This window comes from Protopterus annectens, chromosome 1.part2 (assembly GCF_019279795.1).
Source record: "Protopterus annectens isolate FY-2018-M chromosome 1.part2, PAN1.0, whole genome shotgun sequence".
NCBI classification, from domain to species: Eukaryota; Metazoa; Chordata; order Ceratodontiformes; family Protopteridae; genus Protopterus; species Protopterus annectens.
The window spans coordinates 1,007,240,631-1,007,268,443 of NC_056727.1; positions in this window are offsets into that span (position 1 = coordinate 1,007,240,631).

The window sequence follows — 27,813 nt, forward strand, 5'->3', positions numbered from 1 at the left end:
TAAGGTAAAGTCACAAAAGGCAGTCTGATATTAGGTAAAGTAAAGTTACAATGAGCAGTCTGATAGTGGGTAATATAAAGTTACAACAGGCAGTCTGATAGTAGGTAAGGTAATGTTACAAAAGGCAATCTGATATTGGGTAAGGTAAAGTTACAATAGGCCGTCTGATAGTGGGTAAGGTAGAGTTACAAATGGCGGTCTGATAGTGGGTAAGGTAAATTTACAACGGGCAGTCTGATAGTAGGTAAGGTAAAATTGCAATGAGCAATCTGATAGTGGGTAAGGTAAAGTTACAATGGGAAGTCTGATAGTGGGTAAAGTAAAGTTGCAAAAGGCTGCCTGATAGTGGGTAAGGTAAAGTTACATCAGGCAGTCTGATAGTAGGTAAGGTAAAGTACAATAGGAAGTCTGATAGTGGGTAAGTTAAAGTTACAAAAGGCAGTCTGATAGTGGGTGTGTTAATGTTACAATGGGCAGTCTGATATTAGGTAAGGTAAAGTTACAATGAGCAGTCTGATAGTCGCTAAGGTAAAGTTTCAATGGGAAATCTGATGGTGGGTAAGGTAAAGTTACAATGAGAAGTCTGATAGTGGGTAAGGTAACGTTACAACAGAAAGTCTGATAGTGGGTAAGATAAAGTTACAATGGGAAGTCTGATAGTGGTTAATGTAAAGTTACAAAGGACAGTCTGATAATGGGTAAGGTAAAGTTACAACAGGCCGTCTAATAGTAGGGAAGGTAAAGTTACAACGGGGAGTCTGATAGTGGGTAGCGAAAGTTACAACAGGCAGTCTGATAGTAGATAAGGTAAAGTTACAAAAGGCAGTCTGATTGTGGGTAAGATAATGTTACAAAAGGCCATCTGATAGTGGGTAAGGTATCATTACAAAGGGCAGTCTGATAGCAGGTAAGGTAAAGTTACAATGGACAGTCTGATAGTAAGTAAGTTAAAATTACAATGAGTAGTCTGATAGTGGGTAAGATAAAGTTAGAACGGGCAGTCTGATAGTGGGTAAGGTAAAGTTGCAATGGGCTGTCTGATAGTGGGTAAGGCAAAATTACAATGGGCAGTGTGATAGAGGGTAAGGTAAAGTTACAACAGGAAGTCTGATAGTGGCTAAAGTAAAGCTACAATGGGAAGTCTGATAGTGGTTAAGGTAAAGTTACAAAAGGCAGTCTGATAGTGGGTAAGGTAAAGTTACAACAGGTCGTGTAATAGTGGGTAGGTAAAGTTACAATGGGCAGTCTTATAGTGGGTAAGGTAAAATTACAAAAGGCAGTCTGATAGTGGGTAAGATAAAGTTACAATGGGATGTCTGATACTAGGTAAGATAAAGTTACAAAGGGCAGTCTGACAGTGGGTAAGTCAAAGTTACAATGGGAAATCTGATAATGGCTAAGGTAAAGTTGCAACAGGAAATCTGATAGAAGCTAAGGTAAATTTACAATAGGCAGTCTGATAGTGGGTAAGGTAAAGTTAGAACAGGCAGTCTGATAGTGGGTAAGGTAAAGTTAGAATGTGCAGTCTGATAGTGGGTAAAGTAAAGTTACAACAGCAGTCTGATAGTGGGTAAGGTAAAGTTACAAAATGCAGTCTGATAATGGGTAAGGTAAAGTTACAACAAGCAGTTTGATAATGGGTAAGGTAAAGTTACAATGGGCAGTCCTTTAGTGGGTAAGGTAAAGTTACAATTAGCATTCTGATAGTGGGTGAGGTAAAGTTACAATGGGCAGTCTGATAGTGGGTAAGGTAAAGTTACAACGGGCAGTCTGATAGTGGGTAAGGTAAAGTTACAATGGGAAGTCTGATAGTGGGTAAGGTAGTGTTACAACAGAAAGTCTGATAGTGGGTAAGGTAAAGTTACAACGGGAAGTCTGATAGTGGGTAAGGTAAAGTTACAATGGGCAGTCTGATAATGGGTCAGGTAAAGTTACAACGGGAAGTCTGATAGTGGGTAAGGTAAAGTTAGAACAGAAAATCTGATAGTGGGTAAGGTAAAGTTACAACGGACAGTCTGATAGTGGGTAAGGTAAAGTTACAACGAGCAGTCTGATAGTGGGCAACATAAAGTTACAACAGGCAGTCTGATAGTGAGTAAGGTAAAGTTAAACGAGAAGTCTGATAGTTTGTAAGGTAAAGTTACAATGGGCAGTCCGATAGTGGCTAAGGTAAAGCTACAACAGGAAGTCTGATTGTGGGGAAGGTAAAGCTACAACAGGAAGTCTAATAGGGCTAAGATAAAGTTTACAAAGGGCAGTCTGATAGTGGGTAAGGTAAAGCTGCAACAGGCCGTTTGATAGTGGGTAAGTTAAAGTTACAGTGGGCAGTCTGATAGTGGGTCAGGTAAAGTTACATCAGGCAGTCTGATAGTAGGTAAGGTAAAGTTACAAAAGGCAGTCTGATAGTAGGTAAGGTAAAGTTACAAAAGGCAGTCTGATAGTGGGTGTGTTATAGTTACAATGGGCAGTCTGATCTTAGGTAAGGTAAAGATACAATGAGCAGTCTGATAGTGGGTAAGGTAAAGTTACAACGGGAAGTCTGATAGTCGCTAAGGTAAATTTACAACGGGAAATCTTATGGTGGGTAAGGTAAAGTTACAACGGGAAGTCTGATAGTGAGTAAGGTAACATTACAACAGAAAGTCTGATAGTGGGTAAGGTAAAGTTATAATGGGAAGTCTGATAGTGGGTAAGGTAAAGTTACAATGGGCAGTCTGATAGTGGGTAAGGTAAAGTTACAAAAGTCAGTCTGATAGTGGCTAAGGTAAAGTTACAATGGGAAGTCTGATAGTGGGTAAGGTAAAGTTACAATGTGCAGTCTGATAATGGGTCAGGTAAAGTTACAACGGGAAGTCTGATAGTGGGTAAGGTAAAGTTAGAACAGAAAATCTGATAGTGGGTAAGGTAAAGTTACAACGGACAGTCTGATAGTGGGTAAGGTAAAGTTACAATGAGCAGTCTGATAGTGGGCAAGGTAAAGTTACAACGGGCAGTCTGATAGTGGGTAAGTTAAAGTTACAAAAGGCAGTCTGATAGTGGGTAAGGTAAAGTTACAACGGGAAGTCTGATAGTTTGTAAGGTAAAGTTACAATGAGCAGTCTGACAGTGGGGAAGATAAAGTTACAACAGGCAGTCTGATAGTGGGTAAGGTAAAGTTACAATGGGAAGTATGATATTGGGTAAGGTAAAGTTACAATGGGCAGTCTGATAGTGGGTAAGCTAAAGTTACAACGGGAAGTCTGATAGTGGCTAAGGGAAAGTTACAACGGGAAGTCTGATGGTGGGTAAGGTAAGGTTACAATGGGAAATCTGATAGTGGGTAAGGTAAAGTTAGAACAGAAAGTCTGATAGTGGGTAAGGTAAAGTTACATAGGGCAGTCTGATAGTAGGTAAGGTAAAGTTATAACACGCCGTCTAATAGTGTGTAAGGTAAAGTTACAATTAGCAGTCTGATAGTGAGTAACGTAAAGTTACAACAGGCAGTCTGATAGTAGGTAAGGTAAAGTTACAAAAGGCAATCTGATAGTGGGTAAGGTAAAGTTACAAAAGGCCATCTGATAGTGGGTGAGGTAAAGATACAAAGGGCAGTCTGATAGTGGGTAAGGTAAAGTTACAACGGGCAGTCTGATAGTATGTAAGGTAAAATTACAATGAGCAATTTGATAGTGGGTGAGGTAAAGTTACAATGGGCAGTCCGACATTGGGTAAGGTAAAGTTACAATGGGCAGTTTGATAGTGGGTAAGGTAAAGTTACAACGGGCAGTCTGATTGTGGGTAAGGTAAAGTTACAATGGGAAGTTTGATTGTAGGTAAGGTGAAGTTACAATGGGCAGTCCGATAGTGGCTAAGGTAAAGCTATAATGGGAAGTCTGATTGTGGGGAAGGTAAAGCTAAAACAGGAAATCTAATAGTGGGTAAGGTAAGGTAAAGTTACAAAGGCAGTCTGATAGTGGGTAAGGTAAAGTTGCAACAGGCAGTCTGATAGTGGGTAAGGTAAGGTAAAATTACAATGGGAAGTCTGATAGTGGGTAAGGTAAAGTTACAACAGGCAGTCTGATAGTAGGTAAGGTAAAGTTACAAAAGGCAGTCTGATTGTGGGTAAGATAATGTTACAAAAGGCAATCTGATAGTGGGTGTGGTAAAGTTACAATGGGCAGTCTGATCTTGGGTAAGGTAAAGTTACAATGAGCAGTCCGATAGTGGGTAAGGTAAAGTTACCACGGGAAGTCTGATAGTCACTAAGGCAAAGTTACAATGGGAAATCTGATGGTGGGTAAGGTAAAGTTACAACGGGAAATCTGATAGTGGGTAAGGTAATGTTACAACAGAAAGTCTGATAGTGGGTGAGCTAAAGTTATAACGGGAAGTCTGATAGTGGGTAAGTTAAAGTTGCAATGGGCAGTCTGATAGTGGGTAAGGTAAAGTTACAAAAGGCAGTCTGATAGTGGGTAAGGTAAAGTTACAACGGGAAGTCTGATAGTGGGTAAGGTAAAGTTACAATGTGCAGTCTGATAGTGGGTAAGCTAAAGTTAGAACAGAAAATCTGATAGTGGGTAAGGTAAGGTAAAGTTACAATGGGAAGTCTGATAGTGGGTAAGGTAAAGTTACAACAGGCAGTCTGATAGTAGGATCACAAAAAGCAGTCTGATATTTAGTAGGGTAAAAAGTTACAATGGGAAGTCTGATAGTGGGTAATATAAAGTTACAACAGGCAGTCTGATAGTAGGTAAGGTAATGTTACAAAAGGCAATCTGATATTGGGTAATGTAAAGTTACAATAGGCCGTCTGATAGTGGGTAAGGTAAAGTTACAAAAGGCAGTTTAATAGTGGGTAAGGTAAAGTCACAAAAGGCAGTCTGATATTAGGTAAGGTAAAGTTACAATGAGCAGTCTGATATTGGGTAATATAAAGTTACAACAGGCAGTCTGATAGTAGGTAAGGTAATGTTACAAAAGGCAATCTGATATTGGGTAAGGTAAAGTTACAATAGGCCGTCTGATAGTGGGTAAGGTAAAGTTACAAATGGCAGTCTGATAGTGGGTAAGGTAAATTTACAACGGGCAGTCTGATAGTAGGTAAGGTAAAATTGCAATGAGCAATCTGATAGTGGGTAAGGTAAAGTTACAATGGGAAGTCTGATAGTGGGTAAGGTAAAGTTGCCAAAGGCCATCTGATAGTGGTAAGGTAAAGTTACATCAGGTAGTCTGATAGTAGGTAAGGTAATGTACAAAAGGCAGTCTGATAGTGGGTAAGGTAAAGTTACAATGAGAAGTCTGATAGTGGTTAATGTAAAGTTACAAAGGACAGTCTGATAATGGGTAAGGTAAAGTTACAACAGGCCGTCTAATAGTAGGGAAGGTAACGTTACAACGGGCAGTCTGATAGTGGGTAACGTAAAGTTACAACAGGCAGTCTGATAGTAGATAAGGTAAAGTTACAAAAGGCAGTCTGATTGTGGGTAAGATAATGTTACAAAAGGCCATCTGATAGTGGGTAAGGTAACATTACAAAGGGCAGTCTGATAGCAGGTAAGGTAAAGTTACAATGGGCAGTCTGATAGTAAGTAAGTTAAAATTACAATGAGTAGTCTGATAGTGGGTAAGATAAAGTTAGAACGGGCAGTCTGATAGTGGGTAAGGTAAAGTTGCAATGGGCAGTCTGATAGTGGGTAAGGCAAAATTACAATGGGCAGTGTGATAGAGGGTAAGGTAAAGTTACAACAGGAAGTCTGATAGTGGCTAAAGTAAAGCTACAATGGGAAGTCTGATAGTGGTTAAGGTAAAGTTACAAAAGGCAGTCTGATAGTGGGTAAGGTAAAGTTACAACAGGTCATGTAATAGTGGGTAGGTAAAGTTACAATGGGCAGTCTTATAGTGGGTAAGGTAAAATTACAAAAGGCAGTCTGATAGTGGGTAAGATAAAGTTACAATGGGATGTCTGATACTAGGTAAGATAAAGTTACAAAGGGCAGTCTGACAGTGGGTAAGTCAAAGTTACAATGGGAAATCTGAAAATGGCTAAGGTAAAGTTGCAACAGGAAATCTGATAGAGGCTAAGGTAAATTTACAATAGGCAGTCTGATAGTGGGTAAGGTAAAGTTAGAACAGGCAGTCTGATAGTGGGTAAGGTAAAGTTAGAATGTGTAGTCTGATAGTGGGTAAGGTAAAGTTACAACAGCAGTCTGATAGTGGGTAAGGTAAAGTTACAAAATGCAGTCTAATAATGGGTAAGGTAAAGTTACAACAAGCAGTTTGATATGAGGTAAGGTAAAGTTACAGTTTGATAATGGGTAAGGTAAAGTTACAATGGGCAGTCCTTTAGTGGGTAAGGTAAAGTTACAACGGCAGTCTGATAGTGGGTAAAGTAAAGTTACAATGAGCAGTCTGATAGTAGATAAGGTAAAATTACAAAAGGCAGTCTGATAGTAGGTAAGGTAAAGTTACAATGGGTATTCTGATAGTAGGTAATGTAAAGTTACAATTAGCATTCTGATAGTGGGTGAGGTAAAGTTACAATGGGCAGTCTGATAGTGGGTAAGGTAAAGTTACAATGGGCAGTCTGATAGTGGGTAAGGTAAAGTTACAATGGGAAGTCTGATAGTGGTAACAGGAAATCTAATAGTGGCTAAGGTAAAGTTACAATGGGAAGTCTGATAGTGGGTAAGGTAGTGTTACAACAGAAAGTCTGATAGTGGGTAAGATAAAGTTACAATGGGATGTCTGATAATGGGTAAGATAAAGTTACAAAGGACAGTCTGACAGTGGGTAAGTCAAAGTTACAACGGGAAGTCTGATAGTGGCTAAGGTAAAGTTGCAACAGGAAATCTGATGGTGGCTAAGGTAAAGTTACAATGGGAAGTCTGATAGTGGGTAAGGTAAAGTTACAACAGGATGTCTGATAGTGGGTAAGATAAAGTTACAAAGGGCAGTCTGATAGTGGGTAAGTCAAAGTTACAAAGGGCAGTCTGATAGTGGGTAAGGTAAAGTTATAAAAGGCAGTCTGATAGTGGTTGAGGTAAATTTACAACGGGCAGTCTGATATTAGGTAAGGTAAAGTTACAATGAGCAGTCTGATAGTGGGTAAGGTAAAGTTACAATGAACAGTCTGATAGTATGGGAGGTAAAGTTCCAATGGGCAGTCTGATCGTAGGTAAGGAAAAGTTACAATGAGCAGTCTGATAGTGGGTGAGGTAAATTTACAATAGGCAGTCTGATAGTGGGTAAGGTAAAGTTACAACGGCAGTCTGATAGTAGATAAGGTAAAGTTACAAAATGTAGTCTGATGGTGGGTAAGGTAAAGTTATAACAAGCAGTTTGATATGGGGTAAGGTAAAGTTAGAACGGGCAGTTTGATAATGGGCAAGGTAAAGCAACAATGGGCTGTCTTTTAGTGGGTAGTAAAGTTACAATGGCAATCTGATAGTGGGTAAAGTAAAGTTACAATTAGCAGTCTGATAGTAGATAAGGTAAAATTACTAAAGGCAGTCTGATAGTAGGTAAGGTAAAGTTACAATGAGGATTCTGATAGTAGGTAAGGTAAAGTTGCAATTAGCATTCTGATAGTGGGTGAGGTAAAGTTACAACGGGCAGTCTGATTGTGGGTAAGGTAAAGTTTTAACTGGCAGTCTGATAATGGATAAGGTAAAGTTACAATGGGAAGTCTGACAGCGGGTAAGGTAAAGTTTTTACTTGCAATGCACTGGATAATTGTCCCTGAGATCATTATCAGTAGTCTTTTCTACTGCTGTTTAGATTATTAGGGGAAAGGTATGTATATTCTGTATAATCTTACGCAGAACTCCAGCACTATATACTAAATGTATTACTATTAACTTTACATCAATAACTTTTTGTGTTTGGTTATGTCTTTCCAAGCTTGGGGAAGTTCTGTCCAGTATAGAATCTAACACAACATTAAAATCACCACCCAGTAAAATTGGGACACCCTGAGCATTTATGTGAAATAAGGACATAAACAAGAAAGAAAGAAGGGGTTCACTATTAGGACCTATATGTAACCCAAGTTAAATGGACCCCAGCTGTGTTCTACCTTTATGATTATCCTATGTCCTTGACCACCTCTTTCTATTTCTGAGATTTTCAATTGTATTTTAGTGGACAGACAAATTACAACATCCGAGTCCCATTTAGATATTATTTACTGAACAGTCTCAAAATGTTCTGATAAAAAATTACTTTAATTAACTTACATATGATGTTAACACTCACGTGCTTGGTATACCAGCATACATCAAATTACAATGATTATTTTAAACTAGTTAAAGAAGGTAATTTGAAACTTATGTTTCCCCTTTCTTTGAGCCATTTAAATCAGTAGATGTGGTTCATGTAAAGATATTAGGTATACATTTTGCTGATTTAGTTTGTAATGTACTTTTTGATTCAAGAAAAACTTTGTGAGTAGACGCTGACCTGTTTGAATAAGAACAATAGTTATGAAATGAGATTTCAAGATCTTCAACAGATCCAAAGGTTATGTGTCTGTTAGCCATCTTTTTGGGAGGGTAGCTCAGGTCGTTGCACTGATCTATACTTGGTTCTTCAGCAATGGTGATTTTTTCTAATGGTGAACAACATTCATCTGTGTTGATGGCTGCAAACTTCCCCAGTGCTGTCGGGAGCTTGGATCTGTTATTATATGACAGGATTGTGGATGATTCTGTTATAGACTATGTGTTCATCTTCATATCTGACTGTTATACAAATAGGAATTCAAGTTCTGAAGTTCCTACGTGCTGTGGTAATATGCCCTTACATTTATCCTTAGCTGTAAACTGATAGCTTTTATTCTCCAGTATAAGGCTAAAGATGGCAGGGTTTCTAAACCAAGTAGGGATACCTTTTTGATAATATAAGGTATGAACTTCAGACAAAGCCCTCTGAGAGTTCATAATGTTCTTTGAAAATTCTTAATAAATGTGAATAGTGTCCCTCCCCAACAGATTTTGTCTCCTTGCAAGACCTCTTTTTTTTCAATAAAATATTTATTAAATATCACTTATGATATAGGCAATCTTACATTTATATTCATTAAAAACAAAATGAAAACTCTAGCAAAGCTAAAACTTTCATTGAGTGACAAACCGTACTCTTCGAGAACGTGTTAGGGAACATCTCTTAGCAATGAATAAGCGAGATATAAACAGAAGTGCTTTAGCTAAGCATTTAGTATCTTTTGATCAGTCCCACACCTTTAACTTTAAAGTGATAGAGTGTGTAGAGTTAGGACCTAGGCTAGGTGATATAAGAAATATTACTGAGCTAAGGGAGCTTAAATGGATTATTGAATTTCAAGTGGGTCTGTTTCCTGGCTTAAATGATAGAGCATCAATAAGCCTTACCTTAAAAATAGAAGTTTGAAATAAGAATGTATTTATGTATGCTTTTAATAATTTTTTAATAATTTTTTAATTAGGATTTGATTGAATGATTAATCGTGTTGTAACTATATAAGCTGAGCTGTGAAAAGTTTCTTTTTGGTCTGAAAGAAGCATCATACCATATGTGAAAGTGCTTACCTTTATTAAATTTTGTGTGTTTTATATTTCAGCTGTGTTTCTTCACTACAAATCTATTTTTTGCTATTTCAGCAAATTGGCAATTCTGGATGCCCATAATTTGTTTAATCATTTTAATGAACAATTTCAGACCAATAAAGCCAAAACCCACTAGCTGTTGATAGACATATTTCAGCCTTGCTATAATCTTGTCAGCACTGCACAATCAGCATGTTTGACTAAATATTAGAAACACAGGGTTGTTATACCCAGCTGATGTCCATTATCATTAGGGTCACTGCAAAAATATCCCAAACAACAAACTAAAACAATGAGTGAGAAGGTCACTGAAAAAATAATCAGTAAAAACAAAATGAAAACTCTAGCAAAGCTAAAACTTTCATTGAGTGATCTCCCAAACCTCTTGTATCAGAGACAAATAGGATATATGCAAATGATCCTTATGAACATCAGGTGTTTCAGCTAACTGGCAATTCTGTGCCTCTGATAAAAGAGGTTTGGGAGGTCACTCAGTGAAATTTTAGCTTTGCTAGAGTTTTTATTTTGTTTTTACTGATTGGTTTTTCAGTGACCTTCTCACTCATTGTTTTACTTTTATACATTTATATACATGAAAAACAAACAACATTGACACCACCTACACCTCTTATTTACCTGGAAAAATAAGGAATTTCATCATACTTCAAGACTCTGTGCACTTGTTTGACCATTCCAGAGCAGGGATGGGAATACATTTTCATGGCTTTAGGCATCTCAGTTTGTAAAAAAAAAAAAAAAAACAATAATTAATGGCTTAAATGCATTAGATTTCAGACAGTGAAGACATTTAAGATCTACCACTACTTTAAAATTTTGATTTATAAGCCTGATTCAATATGAATAAACTGATCTTCATTTATGACTCTAAAAGGCAGGTTCAGTCTAAATGCTTATCAATATGTAACAGATTATAATAAGTACATGGGACTATGCATGATATGTACACACATATCATGCCTTTTATCTAGCAAATGTGAGGAAGGGTATATGTAGTGCCTGACAGGTGGCACATGATCCTAGCTCTCAAGATTGTCACCTCTCTCCATTCAAGAAAAAGAAATGACGGCGCACAGTAAGAGGAAACTAGGCATAACCATGGTGCTGTATTCTTTCAGAATAATAATTATTTTCCTTTAGACTGTGTATTCTGAATATAAATTCAGATTGCAAATCAAAATATATCATTGTATATCCAAGGCTTTAATCTGAGTTGTAGGATAACACATCTATCTATCTATCTATGTATATAAATATGTCATTTATCTATATATATATATATATATATATATATATAGAGAGAGAGAGAGAGAGAGAGAGAAGGGGGAGAGCATCACATTAGTTTCTTTTAGTCATACTCTTTTAATTTTCTTATATGCTTAAAGGTTAATGAGTTTATTGTCTCAATAATCAAACTTAGAGCTTACTGGCCTTCAACTCACTTGATTGTTATAATCTGCTGCATATATATTTTTTACTTCCCATACACATAAGATTATCTTGAAGGTTTCATCCAATTGTACTAGAAGCTTATTTCAAGTTTTTTGAAGATGTGCAATATAATGCATCTTTCATGTTTTTATTATTAATCTATATATATATATATATATATATATATATATATATATATATATATATACACACACACACACACACACACACACACACACACACACACACACACACACACATACACAAACACACACACACCCACATTTTATATGTATACGTATATACTAGTATTAGGTTATTTAGTTATGGTGTTATCTTGCCAAGTCATGTGATAATGCAATCCCAAATAAAACCAAGACCCGATCTTCCAAAGGCAGACGTCCTGTCTGGTGGACCCCAGCCATAAACAAACTATGCAATAGAAGGAGGAAGCTACTACATGATAGAGCAAAATCCCAAAAAGGGAAGGCATATCTGATCAGTATTAGCAAAAAACTACGGGCACTCATAAAATCGTCTAAGGCCAGCTTCGAGAGAAAAATTGCACAGGACACTAAGGATAATCACAAGGCTTTCTTTAGTTATGTTAGGAACCTGGGTGGGAATTCCCAGATATGCTCAGAATTAGTCCAAAATGACAAAAAATATACCGAACTCACAGACATTGCCAACATCCTAGCTGACAGGTTCAGCGCAAACTCCCCCCCCTCCCCACCAAAAGGGCAAATATCTATCCCAGCAGAGTGCTGCCCCCCTGACATCTCAGATGCTCAGGTAAGAGCTGCCCTCTCCAAAGCAAAAAACACAGCATCAACGGGACCAGACAGTGTCCCGGGCTGCATCCTACATGAACTCATAGAAGAGCTAAACCCAAACATAAAACTACTGTCCAATCTCAGCCTTACTACAGGATATGTACCCAAAGAGTGGCGTACAGCAACAGTGGTCCCTCTCCACGAAGGTGGTGCTTCAACGGATCCTGGAAACTATCGCCCCATAAGCCTGACTAGCTTGGTCTGCAAAGCTAGGGAAAGGATCACCATGGGCCTCATAAACAAGGATATTGGGGAACTACAGACACTGGATCCTACCCAGTTCCGTTTTGTTAAGGGCAGATCCTGCCTCTTAAACCTGGTCAATTTCTTTGAAATAGTCACCAAGGCCATTGACGAGGGGAAGGTGGTCCACACAGCCTACCTGGACCTCGCAAAAGCCTTCAATACAATACCCCACTCGGGCATTATAGATAAGCTCACCAGCTTAAATATAAACCCCTATGTCACTAGATGGGTTGCAAACTGGCTCAAGGACAGACCCCACATGGTTAGAATTGCTGGAGCCATGTCAAACTCCAAACCAGTTACAAGTGGTGTCCCACAAGGCTCAGTCCTGGGACCTCTCTTGTTCGGTATATATTCCTCGGAGGTACAGGCCAACATGGAAGAACTGTGGCTGACCAAATTCGCAGATGACTGCAAACTGGGTGCCATAATCGACTCTCCAGCTGACACAAGCATCCTCCAAAAGGGCCTCATAGAAACAGACAACTGGTGCCAGAGCCATGGCCTCAAGCTAAATGCCAAAAAATGTATAGTCATCCCCTTTGGCAAAAACAAAGTGCCCACAAATTACCACATAGGTGGTAATCCATTAAGTACAGAAGAAGTAATTAGGGACCTGGGGACCCAAGTTGATAGCAATCTCTCATTTGACAACCACGTGGGCAAAGTGGTTAGAAAAACATTTTATATAGCCCACCTAATCATGAAGGGATTCACATCTAGATCAGGGTTGGTCATCATGCCTCTTTACTCATCCCTCATCAGGCCCATAATTGAGTACAGTGCCCCTTTTGGGATGTACCTTACCAGACACCTGCAGCAACTGGAAAGACCCCAAAAGTACCTCACCAAGAGGATCAAAGGGCTCAAACAGATGCCATATGCTGCCCGGTTAAAGAAACTCCAGCTCTACTCAGTGGCATACCGTCTGCTCAGAGGCAATCTGTGCCTGACGTATAAAGCCATGTCCAACCCGGAATTAATGGACATGCTGCACCTCAGAAAATCCAAATCCCATCGAGCTACGTGCTCGAGAGACTTGAACCTAAGCACTGAAATAAATAGGACATGCTGGAGGGACAGATTCATAACCAAGTGGCTCCCTTCACTCTGGAATAAAATCCCAGTCCAGGTTAGGCAGAGTCCCTCATTGACTTTCTTCAAGAGGAATCTTGATGAGTGGATGGGAGATCATAGGTTTACCCAGGGTATCACTTCTGTGTCACTGTTAGACAGAAGCACAGTATACTTACCTCGAAAAAGGGCATAGCAAAATTAATTTAAAATGGGTGGCAAAAGCCAAACACACTCTGGCTAGGCTTATAAATGCCCTAGGGCAGATAGCCTAGTATGAACCTATGAACCTATAAGGGCACATACTTTCAAAAACAACAAGATCAGATATTGCTCCATAGAAAGGATAAAGGTAATCTCTTCGCATCTTATCATAAGAAGAAGAAGAAGAACAATACAATGATAGTACCAAAGGTTTTGTCAGTAGTTCAAACGTTCTAGTCCTAAGCTTCTTCTAGTAAGGAGTCATTTTATTTATTTAGTAATGCACTGTATTAATGCAAAAAATGTGGCACAGTGGTTTCCCTGGAGTGAATACACGTGCCCCTTTACAATTAACTGGACTACAGAATATGCATCTTTTATATTAATGGAAATACAATTGTTGCAATTTAATTTGTTGCCTGCTACTGTTCCTAGATATTGTATTATTTTTCTATGATTTGAGCATTTATTTTATACACATAATATCTTTTTCCAAATCTCATGATATGGCATTTCCTAACATATTAGGTGACACTATTACCATTGCAGGAGGTGTATATTTTTTATAGACATATTGGAGAACATTGTCATCTTTTATTGAATAATTGTTACACATTTTGCAATAAGCAGCATATCTGGTCATCAAGAGCAAAATTAACAACATTTATGCCAGAGAAGAAGAGATGGAAAATGACATGGCCGTAACAGAGAGTACTATGGACTACCATGGTTAAGCCTCACCTTGAATTTTTGTGTCTTCTTCTTTAAACAGTGATCTACCTGGTGAAAACATGCAGCTTTCCATGTAATGATTTTAACTTGTATATTATTCCCTTTTGGGATAGTGTCAAAACACTTATGGTCAAGATAAGCAGTGTGCATTCTTACCATAATCAAGTGCTGCTGTGTCATTTTCAAGGAAAGTTACAATATTTAAAAGGCAAGGTCTCCACTGAACAAACCCGTATTGTTCTACATCTAATAGGAGTAGGTGGTCTGTACCCTTTTTGATAAGTGTTGTTGCAACTTTTTGCATTATTAAATATAGAAAGCTGCTCAGACTGATGGGCCTAAAATTGTTTTGGTTTAATATTTAATATGACTATTGCTGTTTATGAATTAGTATTGCTGCATCTTATAGCCATACATCAGAGATTTCTCCTCATGCTAATATTTTGTTTAACATGATGAATTTAGCTAGATTTTCTTTTTATTCTGTGTGGAAAACCATCAGGTATTATGTGTGGCACTTGGAATATTTATATATATTTATTTATTTTATTTATTCATGTGGCAGCAGTTATCATGCCTATACTTATACATGAGATGTTGCTCCTTGGTTTTCTAGTATTCAAGTATATTTCTTCTCTTATTTGGCAGTTTGCACAATGTTTTCCACAAACAGATCTAGTATGCCCTGTGGCTAAGATATCTTCTTGTTGATTCATAACATGCTGTGTTCACAATTTTCCTTTTGGTTTTCCGAGATAATTAAAACAATTCTTATTGCAGGTTTCAGCCTTAGAGATTAACTTGAGTTGCTAGTTAGATATGGGAAATATGATAAGTAAAGTCAGTAATTTCTGTACTTTATTTAATCTAGATTTGTCTTTATCACTCAGGTAATTTTTCAAAGCTAATCAGTATCTTAGTTTTTTGTTGTATATTTCAGTAAATTTGTGATCCTTTCAAAGATGTTCTTAAATTTAACTGTGAATGTCTGCCTTACTGGTGTGTGTTCATAAATGCTGCAGTTAACATCACAGAACATGTTGACAAATGCCTAGCCTGCATCAACTTATTTTGGTCACTGAGGATGGCATCTATGTCTGTTGTCATAAATATGACATTTATTACATCACAGTTCCCATTAGTGAAGTCTTGGAAGAACAAATAAGGATAAAATCTGCTTTTATTATTGGGTTAAAGGTGATAGTATCATTTCACTGTTGATTACAGAGTATATAACCATAGGGGAAGCAGAAAGAGTATCAGTATGATATGTGCAATATTGTCATCATTAGTTGGATTATATACTAGTTACTCCAAATTGCTTTGGATAATAGTCAATCAGTATATGGGTATATTTTTGTCATTTTCTGGTCTTTCCAGTAAATGCATGAGTTGTTAAAATCCTCTGTAATGAAGATTTGTCTGAAAACACTCATGCTGTGTAGGGAATAAATATGGTGCAATATAGATTCCTATAATATTATGTGAAATACCTCCTCCAATATCGATTATTTTATGAACACTCCCTATTCTTGAATTGTTATTTTGGCTTCTGGCATTATTTGCTCTGTAACACTGCTAAATGTCCCATCAAATCTATAACAATGAATGAAAGTATACTCTACCATTTGTAATATATACGTTGCATCTTTAATCAATGCTTCATTAATTATACAGATATTAATATCCTTCAAAGATAGAAAATAAAGAAATATTTGTAGGTCCCATATGTTATTCTTAACACTTCTGGGATTTAACAAAGTTGCCTTCACTTCTGCTTTTTGTCTTGGACTGCTTTTTTTCCTATGTCTTGAAATGTTAGAGGCATAAAAAAAACCTTGTGAGAATGGAAACTTTTCTTTTCAGTACATATCTCCAGGGAGACAAAAGAAACCCACTAGATCCAAAGCATTCCTATAGTTACACATTTCACTGTAAGCCTAAAGGTTTTAAATCCACTAATCATGTTAGCATTCACTTAGCTATTGAGTGAAAACCAAAATTTGTTTACACACTGAGTCCTACATAATGTAAGATGGTTAGATTTATGCACAAACAAATGGCAGACTTTATTCATCTAAATTAATGCACATTCTCATTGTCAGAGGCTGTGGCTACAAATTCATTGTACACAGAGGAAAACAAACACATTAGTACATGCATTCAGTTTCATGTTAACTTTATATCACAAGCTAAATTGTACTTTTTATTGTAGGTGGTCATGCAGCATTAAAGCAAGTCTGTCACACAATGTGACACACATGAAAAATGCAAACATTTTGCTCTCCTGGATAAATAAAGTGATTGCATAAGTCTGTGCTGTTTCACATTGAGTGAAAGGTTTACTATAGTTAAAATCAACTGTATTGGCCATTTTTCTGAATTCTTTAAGGTGTTATCTCTTTCACAGGTTTGTATTTTTATTGGATTATCTGCTATGTGCAAAGTTTATAAAATGATACATACAATAACCACTGAAGTAGTTATTTTCCTTTCTGGCAAGAAAATAACATCACTCTTAAGAATGCAATGTCATATGCTGGGTGACTAAATAAATGAGGTTTGGAACAGACCATTTTGTCCAGGGACATCTTCATGTTGGGGGGTTCATTAGAGTAGTAGGATTTGGGAAGATGGGGGAGGATAGGGTTAAATAGGAATGGATGAGGTTTGGGAGAAAGTGAGGTAGGGGTAGGGAGGGGCTTAAAGGATGCTAGCAAGTGTAACTGGAACAGGAGTCACATTTTGGCATGAATTTGCTAAAGCAAGGTACGCCCATGATGACCTGTAGGTATTCTGAGGGAAAAGGTATATACAGCAATACATTATTATAATTTTTTTTTTCTCCCCCCAGAGAATTTGGATATGGGCAGGGAGTGTTTATGCAGGACTTGGCTGTATGGCTTCGCCCCCATAGGCCTGTTCCCCCTGTCTACATGTTTTCAGTGGCCTGGTTTGGGGCAAGGAAAGGAATGGAGGGTGGTGCTTCAAGAAGTTTATAGTGGCAGCTTTAGTGTATCATAATATTGAGTTTTCACAAAGGTAGAAGAATAAAGTTCTTTACCTTTTGAATTAAGAATGGCCATAATTTCTGTTACCAGTAATACAGTGCTGTATTGTACTGCGGGTAGAATATTAGAAACATGACTGGCATTTTGCTGTACCATTTCGTGTTAGTTAATTAATGGTAGCATCCATGCTCTGCTTGGCACGTGTTACCTAAAAGTTGGTAATTACTGTACATTTTAATATTTTCGTCAATGTAGTTCCCTAGTGGCGTCGCTAGTAGTGGATGACTGCGCTTTATTGTGCAAACAATGACATATAAAAAAAAGGGAAAGTAAACAGTTCTCTTTGGGGTCTTTCTTATGTAAGAGGAGAAAGGCAGGGGATGAGGTGGTTTGAATTGTCGCTGTGCGACTTAGCTGTGGTTGTCCATTTTCTGACAGGTAAAAAGATTATTTACAGCTTGTAGTTTTAATTTCAGAGAAATTTTTAATGTGACTTGCCACTTTGCTCAGATGTGGGTATTCCTTATAAAATTGGTAGGCTTTTGAAGGGTCGCGTGATTGCTTGGAGGGTGGGCTCATTGAATGATGAGGCCTGCAGTCTTGGTTTGGCATTGCATGCTCTGCTTGGCATGTGTTCTGGCTTGTCCATGCATCCTATGCTGGGTGTTGTTGATTCAATTTCTGGTCAACTCTTTTTGTTGGTGCAACCTTGTTGGACTTGTTCAGGCCTTGCTCAGAGATTCCGTTGCTGTTTTGGGGCCTACCATTGTGTCTTGGTGGAATATGTATCAGTCCAAAATTGGTATGGCTTTCAGAGACATCGACCCTGCTGCTGACAATGAGGGGAAGAGCTGTGGTTTTGACATTGAGTAACTGGTCCATGTTTTGGTTGGGTATGCAGATGACATGTGTGTTGGAAGGAGGGTTGGGGAGAGCAGTTGTTTTTTTAATTTCCAGTCCAGTCGGCCAGGTTGATTTATAGTTTGTATGAATTACTGCGGTGCTTGTTTGTTGGTTTGATATCGGGGCACCAACTGTTTGTCAGTTTGTATTCCTTAAAGTGTGCAATATGCCATTTGATCTTAATTTGTAGTGTGCATTGATGAACCGTCACAGTGCTTAAGTGTGCATTAAATACTTTGCAGGGGGTGAGGGGCTGTTTGCTTGGTTTCGCTCAGCCAGGGCTGTGAGCAGCTTGTTTTTTTTTTTTTTTTTTTTTTTTCACGGGCTCTCAGCAGGGTACAGTCCCATTTGTCATTATGGACAAGTGCTGCTTCTGAACTGTGGGGCTTCTCACAGATTGGGAGAAGCATCAGGAATGTGAAATTTTTTTGGACAATGATGGCAATCCTCACAGGTCTCTTGGCTGTACTGTTAACAGGGTGCTCAGATTGTGCCTGGTGATTTTGGTCACTACTCAATTTTATGAGACTGTAGTACTCTGGCTGATAGTACAGTCCTTGATCTGTTTGAAGAGGGAGATGTAGTGGGTCCCTTTGGGCTGAGTGACAGGATACTAATAAAATCAAAGTTTAGAAATCCGTTAACTATTTTGTGGCTTGTTGGGGTTTAAGAAGTGCATAACTGGATGATCGGGTATACATTTAAAAGGGTTTCTATTTATCAGCGATGGCCAGCATAGCTCTTTAGTTATCAAATTAATTATTTTTTTTTTTGTTATGGAACATGCTTGCTTGGTAGTTACAGCAAACTGGCAGGGCAAGGGTCTGTGGTGTTCCTAATTAGAGCATGTCGGACTGTATTTTATTACTAGTCAGGGGAAAATGTTAAGAGCAGATTTGCCCACAAGATGGGTTGTACTATGCAGACCCCTACACACCCTTGTATATATAATAAATTCTAAAACTTTATATAGCTGTATATATTCTACTCAAAAAAAGCCAGGTGGCATGATTTAAATAATTTACATGGCACCATGACATTTGTGGGTATTTTATATGGGTAACCATGCCCATGCCTGCAACTTGAGGGGAGCTTGGGGGAATCACTTCAGCTAATGTTTGCTGCATGCTGTGCCATTTCTGCTAGGAGGGGGACAGTAGAGAAGCCTCAAGATGAGTGGTTTACAGGAGGGAGGATGGTGAAGTTATTGACTATATAGAGGAAGAGTGGTTTATCACTCATCGGTTAAATGTTGGAGTTATGTGCCAACTTACTGGCTAGTCAGGAGAATTGACAATTAGAAACTGATATTATTAAAGTACTGTTTGGATTACCAATACGTTTGGATAGCTCTAGTTTAAATAGGTGGTAAAGAAAGAGAAAAGAAATAGAGTGAAGGGAAAAGGGAAGTAAAATTAAAAGCACAATAAATAAAATATAGTTTTGGGCCATTGCCCCATTCTTCTTTATGGCTTTGTCCAGATGTTTTGCTCTGAGAGGAGAGGTGCTGCTCACATGTGGGAATTTTCTACAGAGTCTCCAGACCAGACAGCTAGTTTCTCCATTGCTTCCTTTACACGACAGGTTTCATTTGTTTCACCAAATGCTCTGGTTACTTGGGTTTTCCTGTATTTCCCATCAGCAGTCCTGTTAATTCACAACAGGGGCCTTAATGATGGTGGTTACTGCAGTATGGGTATTGGTTAGTGACCTAAGGAAGCGGACCCGAAAGGTGATGGAGACGGTTACAGTGGATGCCCTGGTCACTAGAGTGGTACGCAATGCACTTACAGATGGGGAGTGCAGAGTGTACAGCACTCAGTGGCCTAAAATAAATTAATTGATTAAGATGTTTTGGTTACGTGTGCTAAGAATTTACAGTTTCTTTCTTTTGGAGTTGGGGAAGTGTAGAGTGGACATCAGTTGGTGACCAGAAGCAAGGGGGCAAAAGGAGATGGAGGCCATTGCAGTCGATGTTCCAGAGGGACAACAGATTGGTGAGTGCAGAGTGAGCAACAGTCAATGGCCTGAAGGCAGTTGCTTTGAACAGTAAGATATTCTGTTGGGATGGATGTTTTGGGTGCTGGAGTGTGCACAATGAGGTCACAGGTAGTCCTGTTTTATTTGGTGCTTATTAACGCATGTCAGAGTTGGTACCTTGGGGTAGTGTGGGACAAGTGAGGAGGCATGTTGGGGGCATAGTAAAGCAGGGTGTTGTGGATTGCTTAGGGGTGTATTAGGTTCCCAAAGGTGGATTTGAATCACAATTATAGGACCATAGGAAGTTACTATGCTACTGGCTCTAGGGCTCTTACAAGCTAGCCAAGTGCTACATGTAGCATCTATGGACAGGGTGGTTCCTGCTGGTCTGACTATAACAGTCACAGGAGACATCATGGTCATCAGAGTGGTGTGTAACAAGATTACAGAAGGCAATTAATAGAGAGCAATGGTTAGTGGCTTGAAGGAAGTGGAGTGAATGGGAAGGTATTCTGTTGGAGTGGATGTTCTGGTGTGACACAGTGGGGTCACAGGTGTACTTGTATCACACTGCTTTTCAGGAACCTATTCCACCAGCATGTTTTGTTCATTGTGATGACAAAGGTTTAGATCCTTGGAGGATGACAAAGTTTTAGATCCTTGGAGCGTGTGGCTCTGAGGGATTTGGATTTCTTTAAGTGTAGCATGTCCAACAGCTCTGGTGGTCTGGAATCGCAAAGTTACCCAGGTTGTGGATAGGGATAGGTCCCTTCAGATGTGGGGTTTACTTTTAATATACTCCACTGGTAGTTAAATTTAACTTGGGTATTTGATAAGGTCATAGGAAGCATTGCTTCAGTTATGGCTGCTTTGTCATAGATGCAAGTGTCGGTGGTACATTCCTTCCTGGGTTGGCAGGATAGGTTGTCCTCGACTATGTCTTGGAATATGTTATGTATTTTGGATGTTTTACATGTCTTTTTCTTTCTTGCAGATGGGGTCTTGGAACACTGTGACTGTAATTTGGAAAAGGTGGGTATAAGGTGGAGCCTTCTCATTCCTATTAGAGGGTTTAATTTTGTCCTTTTCTTTGTAGATGATTGTATGCCGAGTTCCAGTGGTGAGATGCAGTGAGTTTGCAGATGATCATGCTTTGGTGTCAATTAAGCAGTGGAGTCATTGGTTGAGTAATCAGAAATGGATAGGTGAAAAGGCAAGCTCAGTGAGCTGGAAGAAGAAGAAACTCATGACTGTCCAGGATAATGAAGCACAACCAACTTTTTCTTTGCTCTAGAATAAGTATTAATTTTTTATGACATCATTTGATTTGTGATACAGGATAATGTACAATTCATGGTAGAATTAAGAGTTCTATTATTTAAGCATCATGGAATGCAGTGGTCCAGAGGTTTGTGCCTTTTCACAGCTAGAGGTTCTCCAGTTTGATTCTCGGCCAGGGGCCATTTGTGTGGATTTTGTGTACCCTCCTTGCATTTGTGTGGGTTTCTCTGGGTACTCCTGGGTTTTTCTTCCATGCAGCTAAGTTGTTCGTTACTTAATATTGAACATATTTGTACGGGAAGGCATATAGGTCACATATGCTAGATAGTCGTCATAGTGAGAATGGTTTTGCTGCAGGTTTTAATTTGGCTGCATGTTTAAATGGAAGTCCTGATCACTTGGGTGGTACACATTAAAGTCACAGATGGAGTTCTGAGTGAGTAACAGTCAATTCCCTGATGGAAATGGACTTGAAAGGTAATGGTTTTTGTTTTGTGGCTGTTTTGAGTGCTGTAGAGGTTATAGGGTAGTAGGTAATTTTATTGAATGTAATTTTATTCAATGGTCATTAAGGCACATTACAGTTGGGGCAGTGGTGATTTCTTGCAGATGTATGACATGTTTATTTTGGCCAGTTTGAGTGGGTTACTTTGGTAGGGTTAATAGCCGGTGTAGTTTATCAGTTTTATTGCTTGCAGCTTAATTATTTTAATAAGCCTTTGTGGTAGATGGATAGGGTGGGTTATAAGGATTTGTATTTTGATTATACGTTCATAGGTGTGGGGTTTGGGGGTGTATTTGTGGCATTTGTTATGGCTGCAGTTAGTCACTATGGAAATGTTGCAATGTGGCATGATGGCATGTAGTTGACCCTGTGTGGTTTTTATAATGCCCTTGTAGTCATTGTGGAGCTGCCATTGGTCATCAAGTGAGGATTATTTAGCTCATGTGCAGTGCAATGCTAGATTATCTTAGCATAGGTAAAAGGTCAGTGTTTTTTCAGTTGTTTCGGTAACTGTTTATTTTGTTATGTGATAGTGTTTCAGGCGTTAACTCTACCCACCTTGGTTAGTGGGGATGGGGTACACTGAATGATGTTTGGCCAGATGCCATAATGGTGTTTAGTTTGTTGGAAGTGTGCCGCAGAGAGGGGGAACAGCCTGGTCAGGCTGGTGGATGGAGAAGAGGGGCAGGCTTGCCCTCTTCTTTTCCCCCTCTGGTGCTGAACGGTCAATTCAATAAGTTTGAAAAGGAAAGTGAGCAGTTACTCTGCTTGAGTACATAAGTAAGCTGAGGAAACTGCTTATTTGATTGATGGTATAATGCAATAAATGGTAATGAAAGTGAGCGGTTACGCTGCTTGATAAGTATATAAGCAAGCGGGTGAGGCTGCTTATTAGGTTGATGGTATAATGCAATAAATGGGAATGAAAGTGAGCGGGTATGCTGCTTGATAAGTACCAATAAATGGCAATGGAAGTGAGCGGATACGCTGTTTCATAAGTAAGTCAGTGGAGGTATGGACACTGCTTACTGATTAGGATGAGAAGGTTTACGCAGTCCTGTCCTAAGATAATTTTACATGGATGTCATTTCACCTGCATCATGTTTGGTTGAAATGAATTATTTATTTAACATTTATTTTACCAGGATAGTTCCAACTGGACATCATGTGTCCTTTTTCAGTGGAGTCCTGGGGAGAAAAGCTCCAAAGAAATAACAGTGTACATACATGCTTTAGATAACAATAAAACTGGCATACAAGATAAGAGAAACAATGAAGTACAAAAACAATTATGTAGAACAATAAGATTCTCAGGAGTAGTACCATTATTTACAATATATACAAAAAGTACATTTCAGGTGAGAGTATAGTGTATGCATTAAAGGCTTCAACGGGTCACTTACATATGGAAAAGTGGGTCTTCAAGGGGGTCTTTGCAGTTGCAGAGAGGGTTAGTATTGAGGTGTAATTTAAGAAGGCCTTTAAAGGTACCTGTGTGACTTTGTAGCCTGAATTCAGGTGGGAGGGTATTCCATGCTTTGGCAACATCATGGGAGAATAAGGCCTCCACAGAACTGTTATTGCATGGATTAACTTCAATCAGGTTTTTGATACATGAACATGCCTCCCTTTTAGGGTTGTGAAAGTTTAGCTTGTCGGCAAGGTTAGGGCACTTACCTGCATGGAAGAGAATTTGATGGGCTATGATCAGTTGGTGGTAGCATGTGAATATGAATATGAATGCATATTGATTAACATTTATGTTTATGGAAATTTAATAAAGGTCATCAAATGCCATTCAGTGTAATGTGTTTCTTGAAGGGGACCTGGACAAATGAGGTTTGGAACAGACCATTTTGTCCAGGGACATCTTCAAGGTGGGGGGTTAGTTAGAGTAGTAGGATTTGGGAGGATAGGGTTGAATAGGAATGGATGAGGTTTGGGAGGAAGTGAGGTAGGGGTAGGGAGGGGCTTAAAGGATGTTAGGCAAGTGTAACTGAATAGGAGTCACATTTTGGCGTGAACTTGCTACCCGCCATCCCTCCCTCTTTTATTAGTGGGGATATGGTTATGTTTAGTTTGGACAGGGCAGAGAGGAGAGCCAGGCTTGCCCTCTTCTGTTCCCCCTCTGGTGCTGAATGGTCAATTCAATAAGTTTGGAAAGGAAAGTGAGTGGTTATGCTGCTTGAGTGCATAAGTAAGCAGAGGAAGCTGCTTATTTGTTTGATGGTATAATGCAATAAATGGTAATGAAAGTGAGCGGTTACGCTGCTTGATAAGTACAGATAAATGGTAATGGAAGTGACCGGGTACGCTGCTTAAATGGTAAGTGAGTGGAGGTAGGGATGCTGCTTACTGATCAGGATGAGCAGGTTTATGCAGTCCTGTCCTAAAATAATTTTACATGGATGCTATTTCACCTGTATATGTTTGGTTGAAATGAATGAATATTAATTAATATTTATCTTTATGGAAATTTAATAAAGGTCGTCAAATGTCATTTGATGTAATGTGTTTCTTGAAGGAGAACTGGACAAACAAGCATTCTTTCCTTTGAGTGGTCAGAAGTCCTAGTTTATTTTTTTGGTAGAAAATGTAATCAAACTACAAATTTATAAACAATAGTAAGCATGTGTCTCAAGTGTACCTTGTTACGTTTTAAAGACAAATTATACATATATGGAAGGGTGTAGCAATGAGTGTGGCTATGGTACTGAGTCATGTCAATTTATACAACTCTGTGGAAAGAAGAACCTGTTTTATCAACAAGTTATATGTCATGTATCAAATTTTTAAAGCATTTAGGGATGACCGTTATATGATTTGGTGAGGTACACAATAGGAAATATTTTTCCCCCTAATATTTAAATCAAGTTGATAAATATATTAAGTTTACTGCAAGGCATTATAGAACAAGGATTATTTTGGAAAGAAAATGGGCCGGATTCACGATGGCTTGCACGGAGTCTAAGAGTAGAGTAAGACTCCATGCAGCCATCATGTCCGACTAGCGATCCATGAACAGCCTGTAGGGGCATGCAAGAGAGCTCCTAAGACAGCTCTTACAGGGACAGGACTGGGATATGCAAATTACCTCAATTGCAGGTGAAAGGCATGCAAATGAGGTAGATTTGTGATTCAGGAAACCCGAACCTGTCCAAGTAAGAGCAGTGTTATTTGCAGAAATGTACTCAGTTGACAACTGAATAACATTCTGCAAATAGCAAAATGGAGCCGTGACAGCTCCAAATAAAGGTTGCATCCAGTGCAGGAAGCATACCAATGACCAAATATACGGCCATTGGCAATGTTTCCTGATGCAATATGAAAAAAAATAATTATTTTTTCCCTCCGATTTCCGATGTTTATGCGTAGCGCAGTGCCGCACAAATGGGCTGCGCTCTCAAAACCAGAAAACTAAAAATTAAAACCCACAAATGTGGATCTTATCTAAATTGTTAATGTACAATACAAGGGAATGGCAGGCTGAAGACAACATGGCCACTGAATAGAGGTTGCTAAGGGGGGAAGCTCAGTCTAAGAGATATAACCAAGCATTAGTAGGCAATACTATGCAAAGGAGGGTTAGGATAGTGAATCGCAAGTTTACATAGCAAATGGGCACAGTCAGTGGAGTGTAGGAGTAGGATAAGGGGAGTAACAGAGTAGAAGATAGGTGATATCACGAGTGGGGTATGTATTAAAGAAGTGAAGCATGTGTCAGCTGTCATTTACACATCATGCAAAGAGGTGTGTCAACAGGTAGGCTAGGTAAAGGCAAGAAATGGAAGGTGTATGCCGTGGATAACACCAAAGTTTCTTGCTGAGTGGGTATGCATGCCTGTAAACCCAAGTAAGTCAGAGTGCACGCGTGTAAGTGTGAGTGCACGCGTTTAAGCCAGAGTAAGCATGTATAAGGCTGTTTAAAGGGTTGTAAGCATGTTTGCGCTGGTGTGCGTGCGTTTTAACCCAAATAAGCAAGTTTTAGTCCATGTAAGCATGTGTGCGTGCGTGTGAGCTGCTGTGAGTGTGTTTGCACTTGTGTACGCGGCGCTGCCCCCCTAGGAAACAGAAAGGAAAAAGGAATCATGACAAATAGTAGGAAGCTACAAGGGAGTACTAGCAGAGCTAGCAGGTGAAAACAATCAGAATCAGGCAATTACACAGGCAGTACACTAGCCCAGCCCAGCCTAGCACTTAAAACTCTGCAAACAACAGTCCATTATGTTTCTCACAGCAGGCACTGCAGTAAGCTAATAGAAGTGAAAACTGAAAAAGCTTTACTGAGACAAAAAATGTTAGGGGCTGCCATTGCTGTTATAAGGCAACATATGCAACATGCTGAGGGTGGTGACAATGGAAATGCTGCTGGACAACCCACAGTGAGGTGACGGAGAAGAGCGTACAGGCCCAGGGTAACCTACCAGGGGCTACATGAGCTGGAGATAGTGGAGCGGTATAGAGTGGACAGAGACCTCCTGCAGCAAATTGTTGAGCTGTGCAGGCCATGCCTCACACAGAACCAACAGAGGGGAACCCATCCCAGTGGAAACCAAGGTATGTGTTGGCCTAAGAATATTAGCAACAGGTACCTTTTCGAGACCAACTGGTGATATGATGGGGATATCACAAGCATCAGCATCCAGGGTACTGCACCAGTTCCTGGATGCCATGTCAGCACATGTCGGTGATCATGTATATTTCCCCAATTCCCGTGAGGTATTGGCCAGCAATATGTGTCTCTTCCAGCAAATAGCGGAATACCCTGAGGTAGTGGGTGCAATAGACTGCACGTACATATGCATCAAAGCACCAGCTGGTGAGCGGGGTAGGGTCTACTTCAACTGCAAGGGCTTCCCCTCCATCAACTGCCAGGTTGTGTGTGATGCCCAGGGCATAATACTGAATGTGTGTGCTGGCTGCCCTGGAAGCTACCATGATTCCCATATCTGGCATCTGACACAGCTGTACCAGACATTTGCCAATGGGGACATCCCACATGGTCACCTAGTGGTGGATGCTGGCTATGCACTGGAGCCATGGTTGATGACACCCATCAGAAATGCACACACACCTGAACAGGAACTCCATAATGAGGCAAACGCACAAACATGTAATGTAATCGAGCATGTGTTTGGGCTGCTCAAGTCATGGTTCCGGTGCCTGGACACATCTGGTGGAGCCTTGCAGTACTCACCAACTACATGTACCCAAATTGTCATGGTATGTGGTATGCTACATAATATGATCCTGCAAAAACAGCTGCAGCAGGACCAGCATAGGCCTGGGCCAAACAACCCCCCACCATTGCCAAGGCCATCACAGGCAGAGCGTGACTTGGAGGAGGAACAACCTGAGCCTGCCCCAGTAGGCAGAAGGAGGCGTGCCCAGTATGCTTTGGCCTTGGCAAAGAGGCAATGCATAGCACATACACTGGCTCAGTAGGAACTCTGGAAATTATACCTCTCTCTGACTTCCACATATAGTAAAAGGGATGCCTAAGTTGACACTACCTGCTTTCAAACATGTACAGGGAGTGTAGTATGTGCATCTGACATAGGCAGCCCTGCAGCACCACCTGAGGCATGATTGCCATGTGTTAAGCAATATAAAGCAGGGCTAAACAGCATTAACCACCATGTAGTATATGCAAACAAAATCGCACACACCAACTAGCACAACTGTGGTCAATGTTGAGTAATATTGGGCAACGTCCAGCAATGTTGGTGAATATTGAACAATGTCAGACAAGCCTGGTCTAAGTAGGGCATAGCTGAACAAAAGCCAGCATGCTCATATTTGCTTAACTGGCCCTTAAGCAGTCTGGTCTGCTAAGTATGAAAATATAAAGCAGTGATGGGCCTCGAACCCAGGATACTGTGCACTATAGTTAAAGTACTGAACCACTAAACCATGACAGTATTGCAGTAGTCAGCCTGTATGAAGGAATGTTGATAAGTCTTTGCAAAGTATCTTATGGAAACCCTGCAGACACAGCATAATCCTTGTCGAGTTATGACACAAAGGTGAGTCCT